Raw genomic sequence first — 16,623 nt, forward strand, 5'->3', positions numbered from 1 at the left:
TCAAATTAACTCTCATTGAACTTCTTGGTATGCATAACTAAATTCCTTTGAACAACCTACCTTCTTCACTGAAATATTCATCATACTTAGTTTACATGATAGATTTGGTGCTCTAGACTCTCTCTACACCTCAAAAAAATTAGGTTTAGTATCATACAACTCCTTTATCTCATCAATACCAAGAATTTCAACTTGCATCTTGGTCAATAAAGAATGTCTTCTACTCAATGCATCTGCAACTCTGTTAGTAACTCCATTATTATGCTTTATTACAAATGTGAAAATTTTCAAATACTCAACCCACTTCATATGTCTTTGATTCAACTTATGCTAAATCCCCAAATACTATAAATCTTTATGATTAGTATACAACACAAACCCCTTAGGAATCAAATAATGTCTTGAATTATTCAAGACTTGAATTGTAATGCCCTGCCAAGGAACCTAAAATAAATTAACCTAAAGTTTCACTAAGTTTGTCAAATAGCTTTTTTTGAAAGATAATAACAACAAGAGATAAAATATAGTGGAAGCATTAACTCACATACATAACAACCATCATTAAACATATTACATCTCTTAAGGGTTCCATGACATTAATCACATTTAAGTTTATTAATATTAAATCTAAGACATAACCAAAATCCACATCATGGAATAATCACAAGTACCAATCCAATACATAATCTACAAATTTTTTTAATTTTTTTTTTCAGAAAAACATTATATTTATATTAATAATAATTGGTTCAAAATAGCTCTTGGTTAAAAGATCCAGAAAAGAAAAACTTTGGTCATTGCCTGATACAAAAAAGATGCAAAAGAAAGAATACTATATCAAGAGAGAGTATTTATCAACACTAATGAATCTTGTCCTAGAGATTCCCAAATCAAGAATATAGTGATTACAAAGAGCCAAAAACTCATATGAATACTATTCATTATTTGGTGCCAGAGACAAAACCAAGAGCCCAGCCAAAAACTATCATAAAGATTACCACCATTGATCTACATCCAAAACTCTAATTAAGACCATGATATTAGAAAGCCATTTGATGCAAGTGCAATCCAAGATCCTGACCTGAATACAATATCTGAAAAGAATAAGTGAGATCCATAAAAGAAAAAACATGCAAAATCGTAGAGAAGTCGTGATTTACTATCAAATAAAATATGAGGACTCAACCTAATTACAAAGGATGCCACTTGGTATAATTAGAATGTTTAATCATCCATTGTACAAGTCATAGGGTATGAAAATCTCAAAGAATATACATCATGACTATAATACATCATCTCATAAGATTACTGATAATCAAATACATACAATAGAGTATAACCATCCATTAGATTATACATCACAAATAAAGGAGCATTTGCACAAACACATCCAATAATGGCATCCAATGTTCAGATCTCAATGGTATAAGAAAAATGCATTACCACCCAACCTTGTGGAACCTAAATGGACCACTTCCATTGCACTAAGGAGATAGACTCAAGTCCAATATGGATATCAAGGCACAAGTCAAAACCAACATCTAGGTCAATGAAATCCTAAAAGAAAACTATCTCAAAGGGTACTAACACACAAGTATCATCTAAACCCAAAGGCAACAAAAATATGTAGGAAATCTACTATGCAAGTGGGCAAGTGTCATCGCATGAGTCAACTCTAAAGTTACCCTAGTAGCCACTCTGGACTCTGACCCCCTAGTGTCTCTATGCAACACCAGTATCCTTTCACACAAACAAGTCATACTAACAAAGCAAGGTCATAATCAAGCATCCTCTCTACTCCCATCCTAGCCCATACTAGCACTCGAGGCATGGGTGAGGAAAAATAATGACTCTTATTAATTCATTTTAAAACCCATTTAATGAAATGTTATCACTTTTTAAAACAAATTACAATGGGTTACCCTAGAACCTACTCTGGGCTTTGACCTCCATTGCAAGCCACTTCTCAATGTACACATAGATTACCTATCCTAGGCTCATAAAAGTAAAAATCATAAAATCAGACTTTTCACCTTAGCCCCTTACAAGCGACTGGAAAGAACCTATAGATAAATCTCAATATCACTTCAGTCCTATACAAGCAACTAAGAAGCACCAAAAGATCAAACCTCAATATCACCTCATTCTTATACAATCAATTGGAAAGCACCAAAAGATAAAACACAATAATCACCTTGGTCCTATATAAGCAACTGGAAAGCATCTAAAGATATCTTGTCAAAAACTCAAAGGTTACACCAAAAAAGTCACACCATTTACCTCACTTCTACACAAGAAAACTAGAAAGCAATAACAACCAACATATCAACTCATCGTAGAAGACATGTGACTACATCACAATAGTCAAGTATAAAAGATCGTATACATAACATCATCACAAAACAAACACCCCCAAGCCTTTGGTAAACATCTTGATTGGTCAGAGAACTAAGTCAAGCCCAAGTCCCACAATAGTAAACCACACATTACACAAAGTACAAGACAATGTAACTTTCATAGCTCATTTGGTTTGAAAACACAACATTTCAATTTTCTCTCAAGGTTTTCAAGTTTTCATTTCATTTTTTCAAGTATTATAGTTTGGCAAACTTTTCAATTAAAATCCAGTGTTCACATATTCTTTGTTTCATTATAAGTCTCGGATTTATCAAAGTTTACAGTTTTCCCCTTTTAACAAAACAATAATTATTTAATCAAATCATCATTATATTTAAAAGAAATAATTAAAAAGTAATCTTATTGGTTAAAACAAAAAATCATTCCCAAAACTTGTCATTTAAATCTAACATATACTTTGAATTCATTAAAAAAATTAACTAATTAATATTATTAAACCTTTTAATTCAATTAATTAAAATTGAATTATTTTAATAGCCATTGAAAAATTATATTTAAAAAATCATTAATTATAAAATTTTAATAAATCAAAAAAAACTATTACAAAAAATATTATTAAAAAAAAGAGTTTAAAGGCCTGTCAGCTTGCCTTCAAAGGTTGCCATAGTAGTTTGCTGCATCAGTAGTACCTGCTACTGCCATAGCAATACTACTACGTAGTCAACAACAAATGCTGCTGGGGGTAGGAGAGGAGGGGAGGTGGGGTGTGGTGGCCCACCTCCCACTCACATATTTTTATTTTATTTTTTTGTTTATTAAAATTGAACAAATCCCCCCGCCCCCGCCCCCTCCCTCCCCCTAAAACACAATTTTCACAATTTTATACTATATTTTATAGTTATCATAGTAATTATGAATTACTATGGTATATATATATATATATATATAATTTTGGGTTTTCTTTTCTAACTCCATAACCCAATTTTTAACAATCCATATATGAATCCTCAGATTAACAAACAAGGGTTTCAATTTTTCCATTCATTTACATATGCTTTTGAAATGAAGAACAATAAAAACACAAACAAGAGTTTCAACCCAAATAAACTCTGAAAACAATTCCATTCAAATACAAAGAAGACAAATATTTTGAATGGAAGCACTATTGTGCAAAAAATCACAAGATCCTACCTAGATTTGATGCTAAACAATGAATGCACGAAGGTCACAAGTAATTCTCTTTCTTCCAATAACCTTCTTCTCAAAAATTGGCTCCTCCAAATCCCGACATGGATAAATGAAATTTAATTTTCTAATAAAGAGCTTTTTCCCAATTTAGGGCTTTGATTGTGCAATCACGCGAAAGCCCTTTTCCTTTATTATTTTTATTTTCATGCATAAACTTTATTTTCTCTTTAATTAATTCACAAGATGTTTTAAATTAAATATTTATTAATTTAACTAATAATATTATTTAGAGTTTATTATTAAAATGAAAATCCTAAATAAATTATTATTAAATCAAATAAATAGAAATACAGCAAGATTATAACTTCAATAAAATATTTTAAATTTAATTCTTTATTTAATTAATTTAATATAATTAAATATTAAATTTCCTTTATGAAATTTTCATTAATTTAAATCATTAAATTATCTGTTAATTTGATTTAATTATAACTAAAAATCACAACAGACCCACAAGACAAAATATGACAACTCAATTGAAGACAAAGAACATAATCAAAATCCAAGGTCAAAATCATGAATTCATGTCACTTGATGAATTTAGACAGGTAAACAATTCAGATACTTGTCCTACTTTCTAGGACAATTGGCTTAGGTTAGGGGTTGGACTCAAAAATTATCTCCCCACTTATAACATTGAGATATTGGAATAGGGCACACTCATCCTAGGAATTTAGGGAAGTGAATGTTTGGTACCTACAATCTGCATAGAATCCATGCATGTACATCTCAGATATTCTAAACTAAATAGTCAATGTGCAAAGTGGTGCATCATGTAGATCTTGACCAACAGGTGATTACAATTCTCTTTCTCAACCACATCAGAAATATCAATCATAAAGTAAAACATACAAGTACACCATACACATGTAAATATGGGTTAAGTATCCATAGAAAATGCATATAACTCATCCATCTAACTATTATCATGAAATAACAAAAATCACTAAATAAACATATGTATATCATCATCAAAATAATCCCAAACACATGAGATAACTAACTCATCAAATAAATCAACTAATTCTAAAATAACATCAAATCAAATATGGTAACCAAGTATAGCTAATCATAAAACATGCCTAGGTGTAGGCATTACATGAATAATAGTATAAAACTCTTGATCATACACAAAATAATTCTTTTTAGCATCATTCAACTTTTCACTAAAGAAATCAATAGGTTTACCTTCTTGACTCAACACAACTCCTATTGTATTGCCACTTGCATCAAATTCAACTTGAAATACCTTATTGAAATCAGACAAAGTGAATATAGGTAACTCAACAACCTTTTGTTTCAAAGTCTCAAAACTCTTGTTAGCTCCATGTCCACACTTGAAATCCTTCTTATATCCTCCCAAAGTCTCAATCATAGCATTACAATAAGAACTAAAATTCTTTATAAACTTCCTATAAAAACTAACCAAACCATGAAATGATCTTACCTCACCCACAGTCTCAAGGGTAGGCTATTCTATAATTACTTTAACCTTCTTAGGATCCCTTCTCAAACCATCAACTGAAATTACAAATCCAATATACTCAATCTCTTCTTGCATAAAGGTGTTGACAATTGGCTAATAGTGATATATAATTATTGTCATTAATGGAAACACATGATGTACATGTTGATAGGAAACCTCAGAAATAAAGATACTTAATATTTGGCTATTGGAAAATTGTCTAAGTATAGAATTTGGTTTATAGCAGTGTATTGTTTTGTTTATAACATGTTGCAAATGTCATATTACTTCAAGAAAAGTTACATGGAGATAGTATACATGTTGGTGATGATGTGGATAACCTCAAAAGTTTGTAAAGACTACACAACATAGAGTTAATTGTGTTTTGATGAAGCAATACAAAAGAATTGAAGGAAATAATTGTTTTGATTGCAAAATAATTACTTGTCCAATTAGGGCTGACATCCTAGATGTTTACTCTAACTTGGAAAAACGAATTGTGGTCTTAGCCAACCTAGAAGTATTTTATGTAAAGGCATGGTATTTATGCAAAGGACTTCTTATGATAAGAAGTGTGCAATCTTAGTGTATTAGTGTTATCTTATAAGATTGCAAAGTGAGCAAACTTTTGTGAACTTTTATCTAGTGATCCGAGATCAAGCTAAAGACTAGAGATTAGACAAGGAATGAAAATAATAGTAAATTACTTGTTTGAGTAGTGAGCTCTTCTTGTAGCTGAAATTGCATGTTTGAGCAGTGGGCTCTTCTTACATACATTATACTACAACTCCTAACAAGGTTGGAATCTCCTAATAGGGATTCAAAGTCTCCTAACTGGGACTGGTTATATTGAATTTTCTCATTGACTCCTAATAGGGTCCATCCTCTAACAAGGAACATATATATTAGTATATTATCTAGTGGGTATCATCCCCACCCAAGTTTTCCCTTGGCTAGGGTTTTCCTAGTTAACCAAATATGGTTTCATGAGTTATCTTTATGTATTGTTACTATTACTATTCAACATTACTTTATTGCTTTGTTATGCATGGTTTAAAGTGAGTAATTATATCCAGTTGGTGACTAAAGTTTGTAGATTACTGATTCACCCCCCCTCTTAGTAATCCCTATTTCTAATAGCTTAAGTAAGATCCCTATGGATATTGAATAGTTGATGAAAAACCTTGAAGAAGCTCTTGAACAAATTAATCTCCTTATTGAAGAAAGAGACAAGCTGAAGGATAGTACAAAGACTCCAAAGTATACATTGGTCAGTTGAAGGAAAAGATTGAACATCTAAAATCAAAGCCTAAATCTACTGAATCTAGAACTATTGATGATGACTATTCAAAGTTGAAGATAGAGTACAAGATCTTGAAGCATGAATTGAAGATTACAAATCTGAAGTTGACTTTAAGAAATGATCCTAGCAAAGTTGAATCTAATTTGAAGATTGAAAATGCAAATCTGAGAGCAAGTCTGGCAAAGAAAAAATCTGAGTTTGAAACACTTGAAAGAAGATCATGAAGAACTCCATAAGTACAATACTATTGTGAAAGGTGAATTGACAAAGTGCAAAAAATAGTTTGAGAAACTTTATTCTAGTAGAGAAAAACTTGATGATTCTATGTCTATACAAAGACCTTATGACAAGACTTGTCTTGGTTATCTAATTAACATGTCTACAAAGAAACTTGATTAGATCAAATCTACAATAAAAAGACAAATCTAATGATAACATTTAATCTAGTCAATCTTCTAAGAAACCTAAAGAAATTGATTAAATCAATAAAGTTGAAATCTATGATGAACCAAAGCAAGTGGAGACTCCAAAGACAACCAAGTATATATTTAGAGGTAAGTGCTTTTTATGTAATGAAATAGGTCATATGAAAAGAGATTGTACTAATAAGTCATTTAATCATATTAAGGACTTTTATTGTCATAATTTTCATGGTATGGGTCATAATGCAATTGATTGTAGGAAACCTAAGTATGATAATGATAGAAAAAATAGTAGAATTTCTAGAAATGCTAAGCCTACAGATAGAAGAAGATCTAATGAAAGGGCATTAAGAGAAAGGAGATCTTATGATGACAGAAGATAGATCATGTGTTATAAGTGTAACAACTTAGGACACATTGCTCAAAATTGTCATGCACCTAATGATTAGTAGAATCCTAGAAGTAGAGCACTTGTATGTTAGTTATGCAATAACTTTAGACACACAACAAAAAATTATAGAATGGACATAAACTTCAAAGATAGAAGGAACAATGGAAGAAACTTTGAAAACAAAAGGAATGATAGAAGGAACCATGAAAAGAACTCTAGATATAATAGTGAAGAACAAAGAAACATTATGAGTGAACTTTGAGAAGAACTTAATGAAGCATTCATAAAATGAAAAAATATCTCAAAAGAAAAGTTAGATGATGAGATAGAAAGATCAAAGTCAGTTGTTGAGTTTGATTCAATCAACTTGAATTAAGCTTGTTCATAGCATCAAAATTTGAGAACTTTAGTCAAAGACCAAATTAGCAATAGAAAAGTTGAGAAAAGGTGTATTCAGTCATTTTTAGATGGTACCTAAGCTCACTTAAGATTTGGAGCTCATCTAAACAAGTTATGCTGAAATTCAAAGTTACTGGTACTATAGTAAAAGTTGATTTTATAACAAAAGATGAAAAGTGTACTTTTGTAGAGAATTTCGTGATGCAAAGTCTTGAGGATGTTTTTCATGATGGAAGGAGGCTATAGTAAACCTCATGTGACATCTGAAGATTAGATAGACAAGTTTGTGCAATTATCTGATTGTAGAACATAAATAATAGCTTTTTCATATTTGTGAAGTACGCAGTTAATGTAGTTTTTAAGTTGGTAGATAAATGGAGTACATAATTGAATTTTAGTTCATTATGAACACTTTTGAAGTGAAGAGCATCCAAAAGTGACTTGTCAAAACAATTTTGTAGCAAACCCTATTTTTGGAAAGAGGTATTTTATCATTTTTCTGCAAAATTTATTTAGTAAAAGATATTGTTGATAAAGATAATGGATATGTCAATTGAGAATGAGGATAGACCTAAGCTCAAGGTAGTTTCAATAAAATCTACTGATGAAAACCCTAACTTTGCATTGTCTATTACTCCAAAAACATAGTTTACCTTGAAAATATAGAAAATTATTTGAAATACAATTTTGAGTTGATTGGCAGTGAATATATGAATAAGCATATGGAACTAGTCTTTAACCATGACATGACTATGAAGCCCAGATTTGATAACTTAAAGGAGTTTGATTTGTTTAAGTATCATTACTACCATGAGCTAGATATGAATGAATGGACTCAAATCATATTGAGTAGGATACATGATGGAAAATTGTGGATGTAAAATAATGTAGTAGTCATTTATACTGACTTGATTCAGGAGGTGACCAGTCTTAGCAAACAAGGTACTGTACCCATAGGTGAAAAGATGTTTAAGAAGAAAGTAGAAATTTACACTAAGGAAGTATACAATGGGAAAGCCATGGTAATCAACTCCATCAAGCAAGATAATGTGAGATTTCTTAGCAGAATTATTGCTTATTTAGTTTGTGAAAGTTCTAAAATAGATGAACTTTTAACAAGATTTATTTATGTAGCTTACAAGATATGTGTTGAGAAAGAGCAAGTTAATTAAGTGAAATAATAAGGATGCAACTCTTGGAAAACCTTGAAAAGATTAAGAGAACAAAGAATGGTGTACTTAGATTCCAATCACTGATAAATCATAATTTTTTTCATTTGCTAAAGAGATTTCCTTACTTGTTAGTAATAGATATAATAAGTAGTGATAGATGCACTATGGAAAATATTATAAAGGCACGCAGAAGGCACCCTACATACAAGGTATTGGATAGTGGTAATTTGATTATGAGGACATTCCAAAATGAGATGAAATAGAGATTTAGGATCTCACCTACAATTGTGGATAAGTTCAAGGAGGATATATGTATTCTAGATGGTATAGACTATACATACATTCAAGTAATAAAACCTTGGGAAACATTTTTGGATCCTTTGAGCTATGAGTTGAGTGATGATGTTGTAGTTAGCTACTTTGACTTGTTGTTGAATTTAGAGAATGATAAAGTTAAGTATAGATTTGGAACATGTGATGAGATTACACAACATTTTCATCAAGCAACCTTGAAGAAGGCATCTCACAAGAAGGTTGAGCCAATCATGAAGAAGGTATTATCTGATTTCAAAATAACATAAAGTAAATCTGAAGCCATGAGATAGACAATGAAACAAGGTGTATTGAACATACAACCCTTGTTAGTTTTAGTTGTTGAGACAATTTTAGGATAGAGCATTCCTTATGCGGTAGTGTCTGATGCTTAACCTAGTGAAGACAAGAGAAAAATAGAGAGATTGGTTGAAGCAATGTCAACAAAGACTAAGAGAGTCAAACAAATGGCTATAGAACTTGGCAAGAGGCATAAAGCATTGTTGAAAATTGAGTCTAGTGATGATAAAGAGGTTGAGGAATAGGAAACCAAGCAAGTTGAAAAGGTGACTCCACCTAAATGAGCAACATGAAAAGCTCAGCAACCATTAAAGCCAAAGATTGAGAAGATAAACACAACAATTAAAAATTAGGGAAACTTTGTTCAGATGAACAAGTTTTATGATCTATACAATAATTTTGAGAAAGATCAAATTGATATATCTATTGTGAGACATATCATTGCAAATGATCTAAGTATGAAGGATATCAAAGGAGTAGTGAATCAGAAAGTCTATGAGAGACTCATAGAAAAGAAGACTCCAACAAGAGAAGAGGACCTTGAACTTTGGAAGTCTATGCTAAGGACAATTTGCAAGACTAATGATGAAGATGAGATTAAGAGATTGCTAAATAACCTCACACCATACCTAAGGAATAAGTTGAGGTTGTTCTTATTTATGGTTGGTGAGAAGGATAAGTTGAGAAAGGAGATTGTAGTAGTTATTAGCAAGATGTTGTTAGAGTTACAGGAAGCATCTCCTCTAGCTTCTAGAACCTCAGAAGTGTCAGTCAATGGTGACACTATGAAGATTGATCAAACCAATGTTACTCTTAACATTGATGAAACCAATCCATTTGGTGATTCCAAACCAAATGTACCAAACACCGAAGATGTTGAGGAAAATTTGAAACAAATTGAGGAAGAGAAGAGGCTGATAGAAGTTGAAAAGAAAAAGATAGAGGAATCCAAACAACAATTGCTTTCAAGGAAGATAGCAAAAGAAAGGAAGATGAAGATAAGAGAAGGATTGGAAAAGAAGTAAAGAAAAATAAAATAGAGGAGGAAGAAAGGAAAAGATTAGAAGAGAAGAAAGAAAGAGAGGAAAAGGAAAATAAAGAAGAGGAAAAGAGGAAAGCTAAGGAAGCAAAAAAGAAAAAGGAGGATGAGACTAAACCATCTAGTTCATCTACTCCACTCTCTCTTGCTAGTTTGGCTACTAATGATGATGATCAAACTGATCTGATTTTATCCTTATCCAAACTTTTACAAAAGAATAAGATAGTTAAGAGTTCATAGAGATCACTAATGGAAGTAACTAACTGATTGTAGAGTACTTTGATAGTACAACATACTAAGTCAAATCCCAAATTGAGAGCATAGGTAGTGCTAAATTATTTTGATGAATAGTTTACTAATTTGCTAAATGTTGTAGAGATGAAGGCTCAAATTTCCCATGATACTAACCTATTTAGCACCATCTGCCAAAACATCAAGAATGACTTAGTCAATCTGATACATGCATAAAAGAACTTCAAAAATGTCAGTAGGAAGGGAAAGCTTTGTATGTTAAGTGTACCTTATCATACAAATTGATGAAGGATTTGGACAGTCAGATAGAGGCAAAAATGAATGAGCTAGAAGCTTTATCTAGCCTAATCCAACACCCATCTAGAAAAGTTGATGATACTAAGAGTCAAGTTGCCAATGTTCACATCAATATCAGGAAATTTGAACTTCAAAAAGAGTAGATATTAAGAAGAACATTTGATTTTAGAGAATCCATTGCTCTAAAATTATCATTTTTTGAGAAGTAGCTAGAAGAACATGTCAAGGCTAAGGACACATATACAAACTTTGTGTATTCATATATCAATGCAATTCAGATTGCATCATATTCATTATGTAAAATTATCACATCAGTAGAGTCTACCAAAGAGACATGGAATAAAGGTATGAATAGCCTAAATATTATTTTTGATGATTTTATGAAGATAATATCAGCATAAGGGAAGACAATGATTTCAATAGCTTTTGATAGTTTTGGACTAAATCTTGACATTTTTTTACCTTTATCATTGATGTCAAAGGGGGAGAGATTCATGTGAAAATTGTATACAAGTCATTGTTGGGAAAGGTACAAAGGGGAGAGATGCATGTGGAGATTGTAAAATTGTAAGTATATTGTAAGGGGAGCATATGTAAAAACTTAACTATTGGATGTAAGGTGGTATTGACTTTTGTATTTGTCACAGCCAATTTTCCCTATTTTGTTGCCATCAATGCCAAAGGGAGAGATTTTTGACAAATGGCTAATATTGATATGTAATTTTTGTCATTAATGGAAACACATGATGTACATGTTGATAGGAAACCTTAGAAATAAGGATACTTAGTATTTGGCTATTAGAAAATTCTCTAAGTATAGAATTTGGTTTACAATAGTGTATTCTTTTGTTTATATAATGTTGTAGACATCATATTATGTGAAGAAAAGTTACATAGAGATAATATACATGTTGGTGATTATGTGTATAAACTTGGAAGTTTTTATAAAATAGATTTAATCATGTTTTGATGAAGCAAGACAACAGAATTGAAGGAAAGAATCATTTTGATTGCAAAACAATTACTTGTCCAATTAGGGCTGACATCCTAGATGTTTACTCTAACTTGGAAAAGTGAATCATGGTCTTAACTGACCCAAAAATATTTTATATAAAGGCATGGTATTTATGCAAATGACTTATTGTGATAAGAAGTGTGCAATCTTGGTGTATTAGTGCTATCTTATAAGATTGCGAAGTGAGAAAAATTCTGTGAAAGTGATATATGCAAAGTTTTATCTTGTGATCCAAGATTGAGTTAAATATTAGAGATTAGACAAAGAAGAAAAATAATAATAAATTACTTTTTTGAGTAGCGAGCTCTTCTTGTAGTCAAAATTGCATATTTGGGTAGTGGGTTCTTCTTGCATACATTATACTACAACTCATAACAGGGTTGGAATCTCCTAATAGGAATTCAAAGTCTCCTAACAGGGACTGGTTATACTAAAATTTCTCATTGACTCCTTACAGGGTCCATCCTCTAACAAGGTTTCCCTAGTTAACAAAATATGGTATCATGAGTTATCTTTGTGTATTGTTACCATTACTATTTAGCATTACTTTATTGCTTTGTTATGCATGGTTTAAAGTAATTAATAATATCTAGTTGGTGACTAAAGTTTGTAGATTACTGACTCACCCCCCTCTTAGTAATCCCTATTTCTAACAAAAGGAAAACTTCTTCAAATTAATCAACAACTTCTCCTCTTTCAATCTCTGCAATACTTTTTGAGCATGCTTAAGATGCTCTTCCTTAGTCTTATTGAATATTATAATATCATCCAAATACACAATCAAAAACTTTCCCAAGAATCTCTTGAGAGCTCTGTTTATCAATCTCATGAAAGTACTTGGTGCATTAATCAAACCAAAAGGCATCACCAACCATTCATATAAACCATCTTTTACTTTGAAAACAATCTTCCATTCATCACCTTCTTTGATTTTGATTTGATGATAACTATTATTCAAATCAATCTTGGTAAAATATTTTTCTCCATTCAAACAATCTATTATGTTATCCATCCTTGGCATAGTAAACCTATATTTTAGTGTGATCTACTTAATGGCTATGGTATTAGTACACATTCTCCATTCTCCATTTTTTCTTAGGTGCCAATACAATAGGTACAACACATGGACTTAAACTTTCTCTGATCAAACCTTTTTGTAACAACTCTTGTATCTATTTGTTAAGTTCTTCATTCTTAGTTGATGTAAATCTATATGGTTCTTTATTCAAAAAACTAGCTCTAGTAATTAGATCCATACGATGACTTATATTTCTTTTTGGCAATAAACCATTATAAATATCTTCAACAATAATGTCTTTATACTTATCAAGAAAACTTTTAATTTCTACAAGCACTTAGCTTATACTATCCTTTTCTATTGTCACTTGACCTCCACTATCATTTGTTTCTTGACCACTACTACCATAACTCAATCCTCTAGGAATTATAGAAAAATAAACTTGGTTCTTTTTCATTTCCTTTTAGAATTAATTTTCATTAATCATGCAAACTCTAATAGTAGTATAATTTATCTCATTAGGTGACTCAATAAAAGGGAACAATATTTTCTTTTCTTGATTCACCCAAAGTGTATATTGATTTAATCTACCATCATGCAAAACATGTCTATCATACTTCTAGGGTCTACCCAATAGAATAACTTCCACTATCAATGATCACTTTATAACATTTTCCTATCATCTTACATCGGTCTTGAAAATACTTCTCCTTAGGATAAGTTCTTCATCAACTATCTTATTACACAAGATTTTTATTACCATTAGGTTTTCTCCAACCTTTGGTCCACAAGGTGAACCCTCAAGATCTCCTTGAATCACAATATTTATGTTACCTTGTTCATTTTCACTAGAGTACCTACACTGAAGGGATCTATGCCCATCTTTTTCACATCTAAAACAATTACCACAAAAACCACCTCTAGAATAAGAATTGCCTCTTCCTTAGTAAGAATTAGTACCTCCTTAGTAGGAACTACCACCTTTCCACTTGGTCTTCTCTTTATCATCATTTTTCCATTCAGATTTTCCCTTATCTTGCATTGAATTCTTAGATCTTGTACCTTCTCCATAAGATCTCTCTCTCTCTCTCTCTCTCTCTCTCTCTCTCTCTCTCTCTCATGCTTCTTTGTCATGATCTCCTCATCTTTCAAGGCATATTTATAGGCTTCTTAAACACTTTCCAATTTCACAAAACTTAGCTCATCTTGAATTCCATATCAATCCATTTAGACACCTTACAAATTTCTCAACCTCATCATCCACATGTCCAAATTTGATGTCCAATCTATAAAATTCATTAGTGTACTCCTTCACAGTTATGTCCTTTTGTCTCAAATTTTGCATCTTCTTCAATAAACTAACTTGGTAATCTTCACTTTTAAAACTATTTTTAGCTAGGTTCTAATCTTCTCTTTTCCTCTTCTCTATCTATTAGTTTGCAAATGTTCCCAGCACTGAGGCATGACCTTTCAACCTCATGACTAAAATCTTCACCTTTCTATTATTAGGAGTGCCTTCAAACTTGAATAATTTCTCCATATTAGAGATCCTCCAACACAACATTGGTGTCCAATTTCACATCATAAGGAACAACTTTCTTAGTAGGATTTGAATGTTCCCTACACAATACTCTCAATAATATTTCCTCATATTGATCTTCCTCAAGTTCTTTGTAATGACCCATTTCAGGGCCATTAGATTTTAAACCCTAACTGTGCATATATTTTATATTTTTCTTCTTGATGATCCTTTACTAAAGTTTTTATTCCCTCTTTATATATTTTGATGGTAAGAGTTGTGCCTTTTTATAATAATATAACAGTTATATTAATAATATAATTATATTATATTAATATATATTATTGATATAATCAATTATTTTAATATTTAATAATTATATTAATATATATATATATTATATTAACATATAGATTATACTATATAAGTTTAATTATTCATAACATATCTATTGTGATATCATTATTCTAATAGTATTAGTGATATAAATACTATTTATTTATATCATAATATGGACGTATATATGTATCTATTAATATTCAATAGTATATTATTTATTCTTTTAATATTATAGACCCTATGTATAATACTTATTTTATTATTAAATTATATGTCAAATGGGGATATCACAGTCCTCCCCTCTCGAATTTGCTTTCCCTCAAGCAATTGATTTTCTCCTCATAGTTTGGATTCATTCTTTTTCCTACATATGTGTTAGGCACTTGCAAAGTAGGCATGTTAGTATATAATAGCATGTACAAGAACATATGAATGAAGAGACAAAGTATACACTTTAATAAAGACCTGATGCAAACACGAGGTAGACAAACGAATGCATGAAGACACGAAGAAGACACAAAGAAAACATATTAATGCATGAAGACACGATGTAGACACATAGTATAAATGTTATGATCTATCTTACAAATTGAAAAAAAGAATAGGGTGAAGAAATGTTTTACCACTTTGATCGTGAATGTCACTCCTTTCCGCTATCTTGAAATAAATAGTTAGATTGAAGATGCATATTTTCTATAGCTAATACTATAATAGGGTGTATAATTCCATAGTGGATGGTAGATTTACTATGGCTCTAAGTTTGGACATGGTTAGCTTGGGGCTCCCTCAGACCTTAGTCCATATTGGGATTCATTTTTCCCTAATGCAACTGATTTACTCCTCCCCCTATGCATACTCCGTACCCACTAGGAACATGCTTACTTTTGATGTGGATGGTAGATTTACTACTTCTCAAGGTTAGACACGCTTAGCTTGGGACTCCCTCAGATCTTTAATCCATATTGGGGTTCTCTCGCCCCAACGTGATCGATTTACTCCTCCCCCTATGCACACTCCCCACCCACTAGGAACATGTTTAATTTCATTATGGATGGAAGGTTTACTGCTACTTGAGTTTGGACATGCTTAGCTTGGGGCTCCCTCAGATATTAAAATCTATATTGGGATTCTTATGCCCCAACACGACTAATTTACTCCTCACCCTGTACACACTCCCTATCCAACTCTAGGGATAACACAATAATTCTTATGTATTCAACCATGAATTATCAATAGTATTTATGCACACATATTTATTCAATATAATTTAACATAAAAATTAGATCCTTCAATTATATTATAGATTAAATGTATATTTTGACTTATATAATAGACCTTCTATTTATGTATTTCAATATATGTCCCTCAAACATATTATTTTATTATCAAATATTTGATTTTGATAAAGAATTTCCTTTTCAAATAGTGAGTAACTCATATTTAGTAATCTAACTCATATTTATTAATCAAATGAATTAAATATGATTACAACTTTCACTTTATCAATACTTTCCTTTTAATTAGTTTGCATAGGCTTATGAGAAAGCTTTATGTAGGGTTTCAAAATGGCACACTTTTAGGTTGCTTCTTTCCAAATCTCTTTCATTTGGACAAATTGTGTGTTGAACTCAGTAATCACCTTAGCAAATATTTTTTTGGTGCATTTTCTGTGTTCTTTTTAATTTTACATTTTTTTGAGTTCCTTTTTAGTGGCATTTAGTGACCTCAATTTATTATTTTGTGACTTGAACTTTCCGACACATGTGGACTACCA

Source organism: Cupressus sempervirens, chromosome 11, assembly GCF_028749045.1.
Source record: "Cupressus sempervirens isolate cs-2001-9-10 chromosome 11, ASM2874904v1, whole genome shotgun sequence".
Classification (NCBI taxonomy): domain Eukaryota; kingdom Viridiplantae; phylum Streptophyta; class Pinopsida; order Cupressales; family Cupressaceae; genus Cupressus; species Cupressus sempervirens.